Source organism: Mustela erminea, chromosome 1, assembly GCF_009829155.1.
Source record: "Mustela erminea isolate mMusErm1 chromosome 1, mMusErm1.Pri, whole genome shotgun sequence".
NCBI lineage: Eukaryota > Metazoa > Chordata > Mammalia > Carnivora > Mustelidae > Mustela > Mustela erminea.
In genome coordinates, this window is record NC_045614.1 from 93,554,719 (window position 1) to 93,572,400 (window position 17,682).

Here is a 17,682-nt window from a genome sequence, read left to right on the forward strand (position 1 = left end):
TCTAACAATGACGAGTTAAAGTATGTGTGTTAAAAATGTAAGGTCAGTCACTAAGAGAATAAAAATGAAATGGAAAACCTTCTAATCAATTTTTAGAAAAAGACAATCAATTAAGTGGAAAAAATTAATAAAGAAAACTCAATTGACTAAAAGACGTAATGTTAATCAGCATTCTTTTGGTGGCAAGTGACCTAACCTCAACTTGGGATTAGCAAAAAAAAAAAAGAAAGAAAAGAAGGAAATATTGGCTTACAGAACTGTAAAGTTCAGGGGTAGTACTGACTTTAGAGACTCAGACTTTATTTCATCTCTTACATAATGGTTTCATCTTTTCACTCTTAGCAAGTTTTTCATATGTGGCAGCAAGATGATCACCTGATAGCCTCAAGTTCAAATGAGAAAATCCCTTTCCCCTAAGTTCAGTCAAAAGCCTAGGATTTGTGTCTCTTTGACTCTAACTGGCTTAGTTTGGGTCCAGTTCCTGAAGGAATGAGGCCTAGTACTAGACTTGTACAAGATTCAGGTCCATCCAAACCATATGTTTTCCCAAGAGAAATTAGAAAATATGGCCATAAAAAGGGGAATGCTATGCAAATAAAGAACAACAGATGTCCACTATAGTAAGAAAGAAAAGACAAAAAGATAAAGACAGTACAAAATAAATGGCCAGAATAAGTCCAAATATAGTACCAAACCCAAAATTCACATTGGATTAAAAAGTGAACTGTAGGGCACCTGGGTGGCTCAGTTGGTTAAGCAACCGCCTTTGGCTCAGGTCATGGTCCCGGAGTCCCGGGATCGAGTCCCGCATCAGGCTCCCAGCTCCATGGGGAGTCTCCTTCTCCCTCTGACCTTCTCACCTCTCATGCTCTCTCTCACTGTCTCTCAAATAAATAAATAAATAAATATTAAAAAAAAAATAAAAAGTGAACTGTATATTACATTTAAATTCATCCCTAACACAGAGGTAAACATGAAATGAATAGTAACAGGGTTTAATCAGATATGGAACTTTAATGAGACAAGCAGAATTCAAAGCTTTTTTTTTAAAGGATTTTTTTTATTTGTCAGAGAGAGAGCATGAGTGAGTGGGGGGCGGGGAGTGGCAGGCGGAGAAAGAAGCAGGCTCCCTGCTGAGCAAGGAACCTGATAGGGGACTCAATCTCAGGACCTGACCAGAGCCGAAGGCAGACACTTAACTGACTGAGCCACCCAGGTGTCCTGAATTCAAAGCTTTAAAAGAGATTTTTCTTTCCAACAGTTAGCCATGAAAATAGGTTATGAACTTTATGCAATATATAAATCTGATAGAAATACAAAGAAATTATGTATATTGGGGAGGGTATGTGCTATGGTGAATGATGTGAAATGTGTAACCCTGATGATTCACAGACCTATACTCCTGGGGCAAATAATACATTGTGGCAAATAATACATTATATGTTAATAAAAATAATTTTAAAAATAATAAATAGAAAAAAATGCAAGGAAAAATTGTAATCCACAGCCATGTAAAAACCAACAAATCAAACAGGCAAAAAAAAGAATTAGTAGGCTTTCATAGAGGTACTCTAAAGTATACCTGGTACCCAACAAATACACATGGAACCATCGTAGAAGTGCCTATGAATTAAGGCATGAAGGAAATTGCAACAACTTAAAATATAAACTGAAATTAACTAAAAACTAAAATGCACATACCTGGAAAGTTAAAAATTAAGCTAAAAAACATTCTTAATAAATTTCAAAGTAAGTGTTAAACTAAAGCAGAAGTCAAAATACAAATTATAATCTTTCTAGAACTATGCATTATATTTATTAAAACCTATAGGATCTGAACAAGGAGAAATTTATAACCTATAGACTAAAATAAATTGATTGGCTATCCTCTCAAAATGTGTGAGAAAGGATGACAAAATAGACCCAAGTACATAGAAGGAAGAAATTAAACCATTTTATTTAAACAAAAATAAATCTATTAATTTATAAACACACACACACACACACACACACACACAAACATACTTTGTGCCAAGCTCTCTTCTAAATATTTTAATTCACTGGGTGCTCACAAAAACCCTTTTTTGTAGATGCTGTTATCCCCATTTTACAGATAGGAAAACTGAACCACAGAGGATTAAGTAACTTGTCAAAACTACCAATATATAGAAGAATACATCATAAGTAAGTGGGTTTTATCCAAGATTGCTTCAGTGGTTTAACTTTGTAAAGTCTGTCATTAACAGATTAAAGATGGAAAAAATATATGTGTATAAACTGATTGAAGGCATATGATAAATTTAATACATTTTTGGGTTTAGAAAAAACAGAATCTTAAAACTAAGGAAACTTAAGTAACTTGTTAATGATAAAGATTACTAATCCCACACCCCAAAAATAACAAGCTAAAACTATAATAGGGAAAAATCCTATTCATTGATATTAAAAAAAAGTGGAAAATATATATGAAGAAGACACAAAACTCACCAAAAGATACAAAGACTATTTGCCATGTTAAGACTAATTTATTAATTTTATATAATCCCCCAGAATATGTCAAGGAACTTGATAAGCTAATTCTAAAATTCACATAGAACAGTAAATATACAGGAATAGCAGTGAGTTTGGGAAATAAAGATGTGGTGAGAGACAGGGTTATATATATGATAAAGATAGTATTTTAAATGTGTCAAGAAAAAAACAGTAAAATGTGTCTCTGTGGTGAGTGAAAAAAGTACGTATTAAACTGATGTCTGCATGTAAATAAATAGACTTTAAAAGCTTAAAAGAAATGGAAGAAATTTATAAGAAAATCACTTATGGGTTTGAGTACATTTAAAAAGTGACAAATTCTGTATCACAACCAAAAGGCAAACAAATTGGACTGCATTATATGACTAGCAGTGTTCTTTTATAAATCAGACTCTTTAAAATCAATAATAAGAATGTGAATAATGACCATTTCTAAAACAGTCAAAAGACAGAAATTTCACGCAGGAAATAAACACAAAAATTCCCACTTCACCCATAGTTAAAATGCAAATAGTTATGGTTTGCATATATATATATATGCAAATAGTTAACAGCCAATGATAACAATTTTAAGTGTATTTAAGCATTTAACAGAGCCCCCAAAATATGTGAAACAAAAATTGCCAGACAGTTCAACAATGACAGTTGGAGATTTCAACACTCCTCTTTCAGTAACTGAGAGAATTAGAGAAAATAAAGATATAAAAGGCTTGAACAACACAGTATGTTTTATCTAATCAATATATAGAAAACCCTCCAAAAAACAGTAAAATACCCTTTTTTTTCAAGTGTACATGAAACTTCTCTAAGACCATATGATTAGTGAACAAAATAAGATCCCATAAATTCAAATGGATTACAGTAAATAAAGTGTGTTGTCTGACCAGAATAGAATTAAAGTAATGAGTCACTAACAGTAATCTGGGAATCCCATATTTAGAAATTAAATAATACTTCTAAAGACACAGGGGTCAAAGAAGAAACCACAGGAACCTTATAATCATTTTGAAATGAATGAAAATAAAAGAGCATACAAAAATGAATGAGGTGCAGTTAAAGGATTGTTTAGAGGAAGCCTCAGAAAGGTCTAATATCAATAATATAAGTTTCTACCTTAAGAAGATAGAAAAAGAGCAAACCAGACCCAAAATAAGTAGAAATGTGGAAGTAATAAAAATGAGTAGAATAGAGCTACCCTACAACCCAGCAATTGCACTACTGGGTATTTACCCTAAAGATACAAACATAGTGATCCAAAGGGGCACATGTACCCCAGTGTTTATAGCAGCAATGTCCACAATAGCCAAACTATGGAAAGAACCTAGATGTCCGTCAACAGATGAATGGATAAAGAGGTGGTATATATATATACAATGGAATACTACGCAGCCATCGAAAGAAATGAAATCTTGCCATTTGCGACAATGTGGATGGAACTAGAGGGTATTATGCTTAGCGAAATAAGTCAGTCAAAGAAAGACAACTATCATATGATCTCCCTGATATGAGGAAGTGGAGATGCAATGTGGGGGGGGGGGGGTTGGGGGATAGGAAAAGAATAAATGAAACAAGATGGGATTGGGAGGGAGACAAACCATAAGAGACTCTTAGTCTCACAAAACAAACTGAGGGTTGCCAGGGGGAGGAGGTAGGGAAAGGGTGGTGGGGTTATAGACATTGGGGAGGGTATGTGTTATGGTGAGTGCTGTGAAGTCTGTAAACCTGGTGATTCCAGACCTGTACCCCTGGGGCTAATAATACATTATATGTTTATAAAAAATTTAAAAATTATTTTTAAAAATGAGTCGAAATCCATGAAATAGAAAACAGGAAAACAATATGAAAGAATTCATGAAACATAAAGTTGGCTCTTTGTAAAGATTCTTTTAAAGATAAATATCTGGATCAAGAAAAAAGAGAAGGCATATATATTTAAAAAAATCAGGAATGGAGGAGGCATCACTATAGACACTACAGAACTTAAAGTAATTATAAAGAAATACTATGAACAGGGACGCCTGGGTGGCTCAGTTGGTTGGACGACTGCCTTCGGCTCAGGTCATGATCCCAGGGTCCTGGGATCGAGACCCACATCAGGCTCCCAGCTCCATGGGGAGTCTGCTTCGCTCTCTGACCTTCTCCTCACTCATGCTCTCTCTCACTGTCTCTCTCTCAAATAAATAAATAAAATCTTTTTTAAAAAAAAGAAATATTATGAACAATTTTATCCCAATAAATTGCACACCTTAGATGAAATGGGACAAAATCCTAGCAAGACTCAAAGTACCAAAACTGATTCAAGAAGAAAGGAAAATCAGAATAGAGTATAATAAGTAAGGATAATGAGTTGGTTATTAAAGGTCTGCATCAAAAGAAAAGTCTAGGTCCAGATGGTTTCACTGATAAATTCTGTGAAATAGTTAAGGGGGAAAAAACAATAACCATCTTTCACAAATACTGTCAGAAAATTTCAAGGGAGTACTTCCAAACTTTTTTTTTCCTCTCTTGAAATATTTTATTTATTTGACAGAGAGAGAGAGATCAGAAGTAGGCAGAGAGGCAGGCAGAGAGAGAGGAAGGGAAGGAGGCTCCCCTGAGCAGAGAGCCTGATGTGGGGCTTGATCCCAGGAGCCTGAGATCATGACCTGAGCCGAAAGCAGAGGCTTAACCCACTGAGCCACCCAGGTGCCCCCCAAACTTGTTTTATATAGCCAATACTACCCTGATACCAAAGCCAGACAAAGATACAGAAGAAATGAAAACTACAAACCAATATCCCTCGAGAACATCAATATAAAAATTATTACAAAATATTAGCACATCAAATCCAACAACATATAAGAAAGATATGGGGCTTATCCTAGGGACAGAATGCTGGCTGGCCGACATCCAAAAATCTATTAATTTAATACACCATATTAATAAATGACCAAAGAAAAGTCATCATGGACACAAAAGCATTTGACAAATTGCAACATCCATTCACAATAATTCTCACGCATGTAAGGATAGAGGGGAACTTCCTTAACCAGATATGTTGTGGTGTTGGTCTGTTCTCATTGATCTTGGGAGGGGTCGTCTCTGCCTCTTGGACCCAAATGTTGTGTTTCCTTCCCCAAATTATGGAAGTTCTCAGCTATGATTTGCTCAAATATATCTTCTAGACCTCTGTCTCTCTCTCCACCGCCACCCCCCCAACCCGCCAGCATCTCAGTACTTCTGATATCGGAACTTTTCATTTTGTCACTAATCTCTCTGTTTGATTCCTTGGGTTTTAATTTGCTTTTCCCATGCTCTCTCAGTTTCCTTCTTTTCTGTTATCTTATCCTGAATCTCACTAATTCGTTTTTCTGCCTTGTATACCTTGGCAGTCAGCATATCTTAGACTGTAATCCATTCATAGCATTTTTTTAAAGATTTTATTTATTTATTTGACAGAGAGAGATCACAAGTAGACAGAGAGGCAGGCAGAGAGAGAGAGGGAAGCAGGCTCCCCGCTGAGCAGAGAGCCCGACGCGGGACTCGATCCCAGGACCTTGAGATCATGACCTCAGCCGAAGGCAGCGGCTCAACCAACTGAGCCACCCAGGCGCCCCTCATAGCATTTTTAAGTTCGGCCTGATTAGATCTCATTTCTGCTCTTAGAGATTCTATATTGTCGTTAATATTTTTCTCAAGTGTAGATATCGCCTTGATAATTGTTATTCTGAAGTCAATTTCTGTCATCTTGGTTATATCCATATCCATTAGTTCTGTGGCAGAGTCTGCAATCTCTGAATCTTTCCTTTGTTGAGCGTTCCTCCTCTTAGTCATTCTGCTGAGGGGCGGTTGAGGGATTGTGCAGAGTCCAAATTATTGACCAGGAAGATGCAGCTATTTTATAGGGACCTTAGGGTTGTCGGCCTCTTGTTCTTCAGGCCTGTCTTCTGGGGGAACGGCCTGCTGCGCTGTTGCTCAAGCAATCCTGTTTGGGCAGAGTTGCCCTGCCCCCTGTTGTGGGGGGGATGGATTCAGAGAAAAACTGTTTTGGCTGGGGGGGGGGGGGCAGGGGGAGTTTGCTTTCTGGCAGCTTTCCCTGGAAGCTTTCCCCATCTCCTCTGAGAGAGCAGAAGTGACTGTATCCAAACCCCTTGAGACCAAACTCTGTTTTTAGAGATTCAGATAGCTCTTCTTACATCTTCTTACATCTCAGGCTGATTTTGTGGGTATTCAGAATGCTCTGGTAGACATCCAGCTCAATTCAGGGGACTGGTTGAAAAAGGGTCCCCTACTCCTCTGCCATCTTTTTCCCCTCTTTTAAAAAAATTTTATTTATTTGACTCAGAGAGAGATCACAAGTAGCCGGTGGGGCGGGGGGGAAGGCAGGTTCCCTGCTGAGCAGAGAGTCCAGTGTGGGGCTCCATCCCAGGACCCTGAGATCGTGACCTGAGCCAAAGGCAGAGGCTTGACCCACTGAGCCACCAGGAGCCCCATTCCCTGGGCCCCTTACCTAGACAAAAGGCATCTACAATTAACATACTTACAGTGAAAAATTGAATGCCTTCCCCCTGAGATTAAGAACAAAGTAGAGATGTTTCTATTCATTTCAACTCAACATTGTAACTAAGGGTTCTATGTTTTGCAGTAAGATAAGGAAAAGACAAAGTATTCAGATTAAAAAGGAAGTAGTAAAACTATTTGTAGATTATGTAACCTTGAAGCAGAAAATACTTCAAATAAAAGACCTGAAGCAGATTCTATCACAAAGCTACCAGAACTAATGAGCTAGTAGTTAGCAAGATCTCAGAATACAAGTTCAATATACAAAAATTAGTTTTATTTCCATATACTAGCAGTGAACAGTCCAGTAGGGAAATTCAAATAAAAAGAATAATTCTCTTCACATTAGCATCAAAAGGAACAAAATATTTAGGAATTAAATATAACCAAAGAACTATAATACTTGCACACTGCAAACTACAAAAATAATGCTGACCTAAATTGGATTAGAAAGTTAAGTACTGTTAAAATGTCAGTTCCACCAAATGTGCAGATTTAACAAATTCCGTACTAAAATCCCTGCAGGCTTCTGTTGTATTGGCAGACTGATCCTAAAATTTATGTAGAAATGCAAAGTACCTAGAATAGCCAAACTTTTTTTTTAAAGGAACAAAATTGAAGGACTTGGGCTGCCTGGTTTCAAATTTTCCTATAAACCAAATAATTGAGACATTGTAGCATTGGCATGTATAAAAATAGATCAGTTAAACACTCTAGAAATAGACCCTAATATGGACGGCCAATTAAGTTTCAACCAATGCAGAATAAATGATGTTGAAATCATTGGATATCCATGTACCCAACAAAAGACCCCTAATCCATATCTCATACTGTATACAAAAATAACTCAAAATGGATAAAAGACCTAAGTGTGAGAGCACAAACTCTATAGCTTCTAGAATAAAACAGGAGAAAATCACTGTGACCTTGAGTTAGGCAAGAGCAATTAAAAAAATAAATTGGGCTTCCTTCAGAATTAAAAACTATTGCTCTTCAGAAAGCACCATTAAGTAAATGAAAAGTTTGAGAGAAAATATTCCCAAAACAGCTTGATAAAGGGCTTATATCCAAAATATGTAAAGAATTTTTACCACTCAATAATAAAAAAACCAATAACCTAACCTTTAAATAGACAAAGGATCTAAATAAACACAACTAAATTAGAGACTCAAACAGCAAATAGTTACAGAAAATATGTTACATGAAAAGATGATAAGATTTTTAGACATTAGGAGAAAGCCCAAACCACAGTGAGACCTACCACACAGCCACTAGACCAACTAAAACCACTAGTTGACAATGATGTGGAGAAGTGGAGAAGCTGGAACCTCATACATTGAACTGATGAGGATGTAAAGTTATATAGCCTCTTTAGAAGAGTTTAGCCACCTGTTAACATGTAAACAATGCACTCATCATATGAATCAGCAATTCCACTCCTAGGAACTGGCCCAAGAGAAATGTTCACCCAAAGACTTGTACATGAATGTTTATAGCAGCATTTTTCATAGTTACCCAAAATTCACACTGGTGAATTGATAAAATACAGTATATCCATAAGATGGAATGATACTCAGCAATAAAAGAGGAATGAACTATTGATAAACACAGTATGGATGGATCGCAAAATAAACTAAGTGAAAGAAGCTAGACAAAGTATAACCCACTTGATTCCATTTATTTAAAATTCTAGAAAATGCAAATTAATCTGTCATGACCACAGATTAGTGGTTACCTTGGGAGAAGAGCAGTGATTATATAGGGGCATCAGTAGACTTTGGTTGGGAAGCAGAGGAATGGATATCTTCATGATCTTGAATGTTAAAATGCTTTTACAGGTACATACAAAAAAATCAAATTTTCATGTATGAGCAATTCATTGTATGTCAGTTATACCTCAATAAATAAAAGAACTAATACATGCAACAACATGGATGAGTCTCTCAAAAATATCACTCTATGTGAAAGAAGCCAAACACTAAAGACTACGTATTATATGATTCCATTTGTAAGAAATTTCTAGCAAAAGCAAAACTGTACAGCAGAAAGCAAATCAGTGTTTGCCTAGTTCCAGGAATGAGAGTGACTACAAACAGGCACAAAGGAGAGGAGGGACGAATGGAGGGATGAAATAATGTTATAAAATTAGAATGGGGTGTTGGCTGCACAACTGTAAAAATTTACTAAAACACACTGAACACTTAAGATCAATGAGTTATATGTAAATTATATTTCAGTAGAACGTGTAAGAAAAAAAGCAAGAGTCAGAAAGTTTCTAGCTTATGAAATTGACAGCTATTTTTAAAATATAATGTTAAAGATAATATTAATTCAATAAGTATGTGTATTACTACTGTATACTAAGCATTATCGGATATTGATGAACACAGACAGGATCCCTAAGCAGGGAAAACAGACAGAAGCAAATAAAATAAAGTATCTTACCTGCTTTTTCAAATAAAATAAAGTATCTTACCTGCTTTTTGTTTTTTCAGATTCAGATTCAGAGGGTTTAAAATCAATGTTTAAATTTTAAAAAACTTAAAATCAATGTTTAAATCTAAGGACGTGAATTATCACTTCCCTGTAACATTGATACGGCAAACTGAACTATTCGTGGGGCCTCTTTAAAAGGTGTGTAAATCTAGCCTCCTGCAATCCACTAGAAAAATCCTCAGAAATATTTTATTTGCTTCTTTCTGTTTAAGAGAAACAAACCCCCCCCACACACAATTTTTTTGCTTTATTTTTAATTTTAATTCAATTAACATATAAAGTATTATTGGTTTCAGAGGTAGAGGTCAGTGATACATCAGTCTTATATAATACCCAGTGCTCAGTATATCACGTGCCCTCCTTAATGTCCATCACCCAGTTACCCTTTACCCATCCCCTCACTCTTCTCCCCTCCAGAAACCCTGTTTGTTTTCTATGTTTGAGAGTCTCTTCTGGTTTGTCTTCTTCTCTGGTTTCATCTTATTTTAATTTTTCTTCTCTTCCTCTGTGATCCTGTTTTGGTTCTTAAATTCCACGTATCAGCAAGATCATATGGTAATTGTCTTTCTCTGACTTATTTCACTTAGCATAATACTGTCTAGTTCCAGTCACATCATTGCAAATGGCAAGATTTCATTTTTTGATGGCTGAGTAGTATTCCATCTTAACTGCTTCCCATAGAGGAAGCACACTGCAATAACAACTCACTCAAGACTCACTATGCAATAAGACAAACACTTTCAGATACTGATGGTTGAAACAAATTGGCCGAAACTCCCTGGAATGTAATTTGACAGTATGTAGCAACAGCCGGAATTTTCACCCTTTGACTCACAATTCCAGTTTGTAAATAATCAAAAGTCTGGATAGAATAGAATTGTTCTATCCAAACAATCGGCATTGGTCACTGGTCATTCTAAAATTAAAAAATTAAAAAGTAACAAAAATGTAAAGTAATAGAATGGTTCAATAAGTCATGGTATTGATGTGTTACATTTTGCAAACACTGAAATTTTGTGTTTACACAAAAACATAAGAGGGGGTTAGAAAATTGTAATATTTCATTATTACAAATGTGTACATCTTGATATATAAGCTAAAATATAAGGCTATAAACTGTTAACTCTGAGATTGCAAATAATTGGGTTTTTTGTTTTTTTTTTTTACTGGTCTTTAATTGTAAGGTTCATAAAATAAGCATGTAATTCTTCAATAGGAAAAATGTTTTCTCCCTATCTGTTTACATAGGTAATGTGTCTAAATAGGTAATACATAGATGGTATGTATGCACAGCAGAAGAGATAGAAAATATAATGAACAAAAAACTGCATCTAAAATTCACCATCCAGAGACAGGCAGTCTATCTTCCCTTCCAGACATTTCAATGCAAAGAGATAATGTTTTACAAAAATGGAATTTATACTACATATTATTTTGTAACTTGCTAAAAAGGAAGGAGAAAACAGATAGCAAGATAAACACTTAGAAGTTTGTTGGTCTAAAAAGAACAACTGATGGCAGCTAAAGAGAATAAACAACTGACTCAAGCAGTTTTTCCAGTTGTGGTCCTTGGAGAAGGCAGCAGTGTGCCTGGAAGAAAGAGAGGAGAGGTAAAGGGATGCAGACAGATGAAAAGGGGAGGGGCCATGAGAGGAGATGCAGAGACCAGCTGTAATGAAATTCGAGCAGTGTATATGAGAGGCTTCTGCTAGATACTCCTCTTCTCATGTTGTAGGAGATAAGATTATCTTAAGGCCTCCATAGAGCACATGTGAGTGATGAGGTCCTGAGGGGAGAGACGGCTTACAACAGCCTATAGAGTGGGAACTAGAATGTCAAAGGAAAAGGAAGACCGGTTTACAGTTGTTAATAGCTGATACATTCAAAAGCAAGGCCAGACCCAGAAGCCCAAGGTTACACAGCCTAGGGCTTTATCTCAAGAAGAATTACAGATACATCAGGATGAGTCTGTCAAACAAAACTTATAAGACTCAAATATTAGACATGGAAGAACTGCTACTATGGAAAGAGCAGAGGCTTAGGAAGGAGACAGATCCGGTTCTATCCACCACTCACCAGCTGGGCAGGTTATCTGACTCCTGAGGCTCAGTTTCAGAAGACTCCAGCAACTAACGTTCCTAAGGTGGTTGTGACAATCTAAGATAATATATCTAAACACCCGGCACATAGTGGATACCTGATAAATAGTAGCTATTACTATCATTACTACTCCTTGTATGGAAAGAGATACAAAATAAAAGCATGGAATTTGGAGTTAGACGAACCTAATAATTTCAAATCCTTGCTCTGTCACGTAACTAGCTGTGCAGTCCCAGGCATCCACGCCTTAGCATTACCTACACCATGAGGATACCACCTGCCACACTGAGCTGTTTTAAGAATTAAGACAATGTGTATAGTATCTTTATACTTTGCCCTTAGGAAAGTACCTATGTAATCAATAAACACTGGCTGTTACTACTACTACTACTGTGATCTTGGCCACATTAGAAAACCTCTCTGAACTAGAATTTAATCAGCTGTAATATTACCATTCCATGACCTACCTTGTTCTCTTCTTTCCCAGGGCACAGTACATGGCTCACATTCAACACACAGTAAATATGTTGCATAAACAACAAAAATATACAGAGAATTATATATAATGTATCCAACAATAGCATATAAATGCTGGAAAAAATGGAGCTCTTTGTATTTCCATGAGAACCTGGGCTTCTCAGGGCAAAAATCACTGGCTTTTTGTTTGGATGGTTTTTTGGTTTGGTTTTGGGTTTTTGTTTTGTTGTTGTTGTTGTTTCGCCTTTTTTCTTTTTTTTTCTTTTTCTTTTTCTTTTTCTTTTTTTTTTTTTTTTTTTTTAAGTAGGCTCCATGCCCAGCCTGAAGCCCAACACAGGGCTTGAACTTAAGACCCTGAGATCAAGACCTGATCTGAGATCAAGAGTCACCTGCTTAACTGATTCAGCTACTCAGGTACCACCAAAGACCACTGTTTTACTCATCTTTTAATTGTAACACCTGGCAAATGTTAGGAATGTAGGAGATCCTTAGCAAATGTTTACTGGCAAAGAAGGCAATAGTCCCAGCAGCCACCTCACTACAAGGATAAACTTCAGGATTCCAGACAACTTGACCCTCCAAAAACAACTTGAAATTCTCCATCTACTTTACCATCTAACAAACTTCATAGGTAGCCTTTGTGTCAGGTAGCTGTACTGCCAAATTCAAGGCTAGTACTTAAGCCTTCAAGAATAACCGAGCAATAACTCCAGATATGAGTGAGAAAGACTGCAAACGTTGACGCTGTAAACACTGTGAATTATCACAACTAGCACACAACATAATCACAGCATACAACATCATTTGTATGAATTCAAGGTAATGAATGGTCCTGGGTGAAACCAGATAGGGTACCAGTTACATAAACCAATTCATCTGCCTCCTATATGAAGATAGCAGGTTAGGATGCTAAACTTATTTATAATTAACACTCTTATGATCTCTGCAATAAGAAAATTACATAAAGCAGGCTAAAGAGTCCTCCATGTTGCTACCTTAGGAAACTGAGACCTACAATAATCAAACCTTTCTGCCAATGTGACAAATACCTGTTTACTTTTTTAGTTAAAAATATTTTACATTATTGGGGTGCCTGGGTAGCTCAGTTGGTTAAGTGGCTGCCTTTGGCTCAGGTCATGATCCCGGAGTCCCGGAATCAAGCCCCACATGGGTGTCCCTGCTCAACAGGAGTCTGCTTCTCCCTCTGACCCTACCTCCTCCCATGCTCTTTCAAATAAATGAATAAAATCTTTAAAAACCTTCACATTATCTTAAAAATATTTCTTACAGGATATTCTGGTATTTTACCAACAGCTTTACATTTGATTAACCTAGATTAAAAACAATTTCCTTTTTTTATTCTGAGAGTCTTTATCTGATTAGTAGAGAAACAGAGGCTTGCTGCAGAAAAATTGGAAAATATAAAGAGATTCAACTCACTTGGTTCATCCAGAGATAGACATTATTTACACTTTAAGTGTATTTCTTTTTGATGCTTAATGTTACTAGAGTGTTCAAAAACATGACTTTTAATGCTTTAGAAGTGTTCTCTCAAGCAATAGCTCACATCCATTTCTCTATTATTGGACATTTAGAAAACAGAACTGTTTACCCCTGAATGTTTTTAAAAGTAGCTTTTTCCTTTATATTAAATACAAACTTATATGAATTACTTTTTGTAAGAGTTACATACTAATTTCCATCAGCACTGGAAATTAAGGTGCTGTAGTTAAAGAAGGCCAGCCCCAAACCCACCAGATCATCTTCTAGGAATGCAGTAGTGTGGAGTAAGGGGTTGTGTGGAGCCTGACTATCCTCAAGAAGGTGGAAGAATTTAACAGAGGAGCAGGAATAATGAGGGAAAGAGGAGGTAATGTGTATATATATTGGGGCGTAAGAGGCGAAGGAATGACAGTGATTAATACTGTAAAGCATGAGTTACAGTCTTACAAGTAGAACAGTTCTGAATCATATTTTATAGTGCTCAGTAAACAGCACCTTTATACAGACCTGAATTTAATATATGTTTTCATTTTTCCTGGATTCAACATAACAAGACAAAGCCCAGTTTTAATTTATTTCAATAAAGATTCATTGGTACTTACTCAGTGCGAGGCACTGTGGTTAGTAATGAAAATGAGTGAAACCCTAACCCTCCCTTCAAGTTCATATAATTAGAATGTATTTAACTCAAATTTTCATATTATCTACACGCAAACTAAATAAGAATAAACAACTGATGGCTCATGACCCTAGGGAACTGCAAGAGATCAAAAATGAAGTCTGAGGCAAGAAAGTGGGGCACCTGAGTAACTCAGTCGGTTAAGTGTCTGCCTTTGGGTCAGGTCATGATCCTAGGGTCATGGGAACGAGCCCTGCATTGGGCTCCCTGCTCAGTGGGAAGTCTGCTTCTCCCTCTCCCACTCCCCCTGCTTGTGTTCCCTCTCTCGCTGTGTCTGTCAAATAAATAAAATCTTTAAAAAAAAAAAAAGTGGATGTACATATTAAGAAAATTTAACAAGAGTTAAAACAAAAGATTTTCTAGTTACTGAACGAGGTCAACAAGGAAATGCACTGAAGCAAATATCCAACTTCTAAAAGGTGTTTCAGTTAATCCATTTTACCTAAGTGAGTTAAGATTTAAAAGTTTAAAGGTAAGACTCATCCTCTCCTATTTATAAAGCATTATAGACTCCAAATTAAGGAACTATTTAACATTTTATTCTGTGCTTATGGCCAAGATATGTCTTAATTTCCTCAGACAAACCCCCAATCAAATACTATATCCCTTTACCCTGCAAGTAGAATCCCAAAAATGGAATCAAACCACATTCCCAGACAACACCCTGAAACCACACAAATCCTTTTTCCGACCATATACATGCCAGTCATTATTTCTGTTTATTCAGGCAATCTGCAGAACCAGCCGTAATACTTTTGCCCAGAAATTGTTCATCTAAGAGGGAAAAACTACTTAGAGAAACAAGTTTCTAAAGGCAACCTATTGCTAGCAAAAATACCTTAGGCTAACATCACCATGTTAATACTTAGATATTACCTAGGTATACTTAGGTATACCTAGGCTTTCTAGCGAACTATTTGTGAACCCTAGGAGTTCTGCTTCAATTCTCTGACCCTGCTACTCATTCAAAAATAGCCAGTTTAGTTAACAGAATACTTAATAAGATAATCTTCATTTGTGCCCAGAAGAATCCCAGTTACTTATAAGTAAACCTAGAAGTGGTCTAGAGAACAGGATAAAGTTTAGGCTCTTACCATTCTGACTTCAGTGACTTCAAGACTTCTGCACCCTCACCATTTTACTCCAGCCTTCCTGACAACTTGACACATCATTTCACAAAGAGCATTAGGACATCAGTTTTTTATACTATATATAGCCCAAGAAAATTAGTGAGTTGGAAAATGGGACACTTCATAGTCAAGTGGGAAAGACAATTACATAATTGTGAAGGAAACAGAGTGAACCAATAATGGAGATTTAGGGTGCTGAGCAAATTCCTGAGGTGTTGAGAACCTAAAGGTTGAAAGGGTAATAGTTACAAAAAAAAGCAGGGAGCAAAAATGTTCTAGGTAGAGCAAGAAACATATGCAGTGGCTCCAAGGCAGGAAAAATGTGTTGAGGACATTTTTAAAAGACTAGTATGGCTGAAATATAGTAAGAAACAGAGGAAGATATGGCTGGAAGGATTCACGGAGGATAGATCATGCCAGCCTTTGGGAAGCTATTGAAAGAGTTAAACAACGAGGTAATATAATCCCGCTTACACATTTTGAAGATAGTAATCTTCAGTAATGGTACAAGAACAGAAGCAGGGAGACAAATAAGGAAAGCCTTGCAGACATGTATATAAGAGATGGTGGTAGGGATTGAGTACATGTGCCATGATGAGCACTGGGTTTTGTACAAAAGTAATGAATATCACTATATTCTACACCTGAAACTATTACATTTTATGTTAACTGGAATTTAAACTTTAAAGATTTTTAATGGGGCACCCGAATGGTTCAGCCAATTAAGTGTCTGACTAGATCTCAGCTCAGGTCTTTATCTCAGGGTCCTGAGTTCAAGCCCCGCATTGGGCTCCATGCTGGGTGTGGAGTCTACTTAAAAATGATTGCTGGGGCACCTGGGTGGCTCAGTTGGTTAAGCGACTGCCTTCAGCTCAGGTCATGATCCCGGAGTCCCGGGATCAAGTCCCGCATAGGGCTCTCAGCTCCATGGGGAGTCTGCTTCTCCTTCTGACCTTCTCCTCTCTAATGCTTCCAAAAAAAAAAAAAAGATTGCTAGATGTGGGGCACCTGACTGGCTCAGTTGGAAAAGTGTATGACTTTGGATCTCGGGGTCATGAGTTTGAACCCCATATCAGATGTAGAGATTACTTAAATGAATTTTTTTAAAACGATGGTTATTCAGGCATTGGGAATCAGGAAAACTTTTAATGCCATCTCAGATTAAAAGATGAACACAAGTTAACGAAAGGGTAGGGGCAGTGCAAGCCACCAAAGAACACATACAGTGGCATTAGATACCAAGACCATAAACCATTTGGACAAGGTAAATAGCCTGGTATGGCAACAGCAAAGGGTATGTGACAAGAGTGAAGACAGGAAGATCAGCTGTTAGAACACTACTACAATAATCCAAGCGATGAAAATACAGTGCCTTGAACTCAATCAGTGGCAACAGGGAGGAAGAGGCAAAATTGTGCCCATGTATTATTATAAAAGGTAGAAGAGACTGGCTGGATTTGAAGAAGGGACGGCAAAGGAAGAGAAATTTGGGGTCACTGGATTGGGTGATTATGGTAGAGCCAGGTGTGTGGGAAAGAGGAGTTCAGCTTTGAATATACTGCCATAATGGAAGTGCTAGAGAGGAGGCAGTTGGATACATGGCAGTCTCCAAGTTATAAAGAGGCTGAGGCTGGGCATATACATTTAGAAACCACGGGTAAACATGTCTTAAGAAAGACTGACCATCCAGGGAAGTAGAAAACAAGCACAGCTTAATCCAGAATGCTGGGATGCACTAACATTGAAGGTACAAGAGTTAGAGCAGGGTTTCTCAACAGCATTGATGCTTTAAGCTGGATAATTCTGCTGTGAGTTATTGTCTAGCACATTGTAGGATATAGGTAGGATCCCTGAACTCTACCCACTAGATGCCAAGAGGACCTACTCAGTTGTGACAATCAAATATGCATCCAGGCATTACCAAATGTCCCCAGGAGGGAAAATCACCCCTATTTGAGAAACACTAGGACAGAGTAGAAGTCTCCAGGACTCTAAAAAAGGTTCTGAATGAACTCCATCAATCCAGAACTCCTCCAAAGTCTCTATGCATAATAGTACTGTTCTTGGTGCCCTTAAAAGTACAAGGGTAGCATTCCACTGTAACCAACCTATAGGGCATTGGAATAGCTTAATGAACTAGATTGGATCAAATCCATTATTAGAAATCCCACTTCCGGTATGAGGCTACAGTGGAAAAAATACTCTTTTGTAAAAATTTTATTCACA

At 37.0% G+C, this 17,682-nt stretch overlaps 1 protein-coding gene across 4 annotated transcripts in view; it reads left to right on the plus strand.

Annotated features, from left to right (window-relative positions):
* PPP2R3A (protein phosphatase 2 regulatory subunit B''alpha) overlaps window positions 1–17,682 on the plus strand; it is a 194,397-nt gene that overhangs the window by 172,379 nt on the left and 4,336 nt on the right. The window contains exon 14 of one of the 4 annotated variants that reach the window (XR_004283352.1): window positions 9,567–9,705. The exons of the other annotated variants lie outside the window; for them this stretch is intronic. The gene's annotated coding sequence lies outside the window, so the exon portion shown is untranslated. The remainder of the gene's footprint in view (window positions 1–9,566; window positions 9,706–17,682) is intronic. 4 annotated transcript variants of the gene reach the window in all.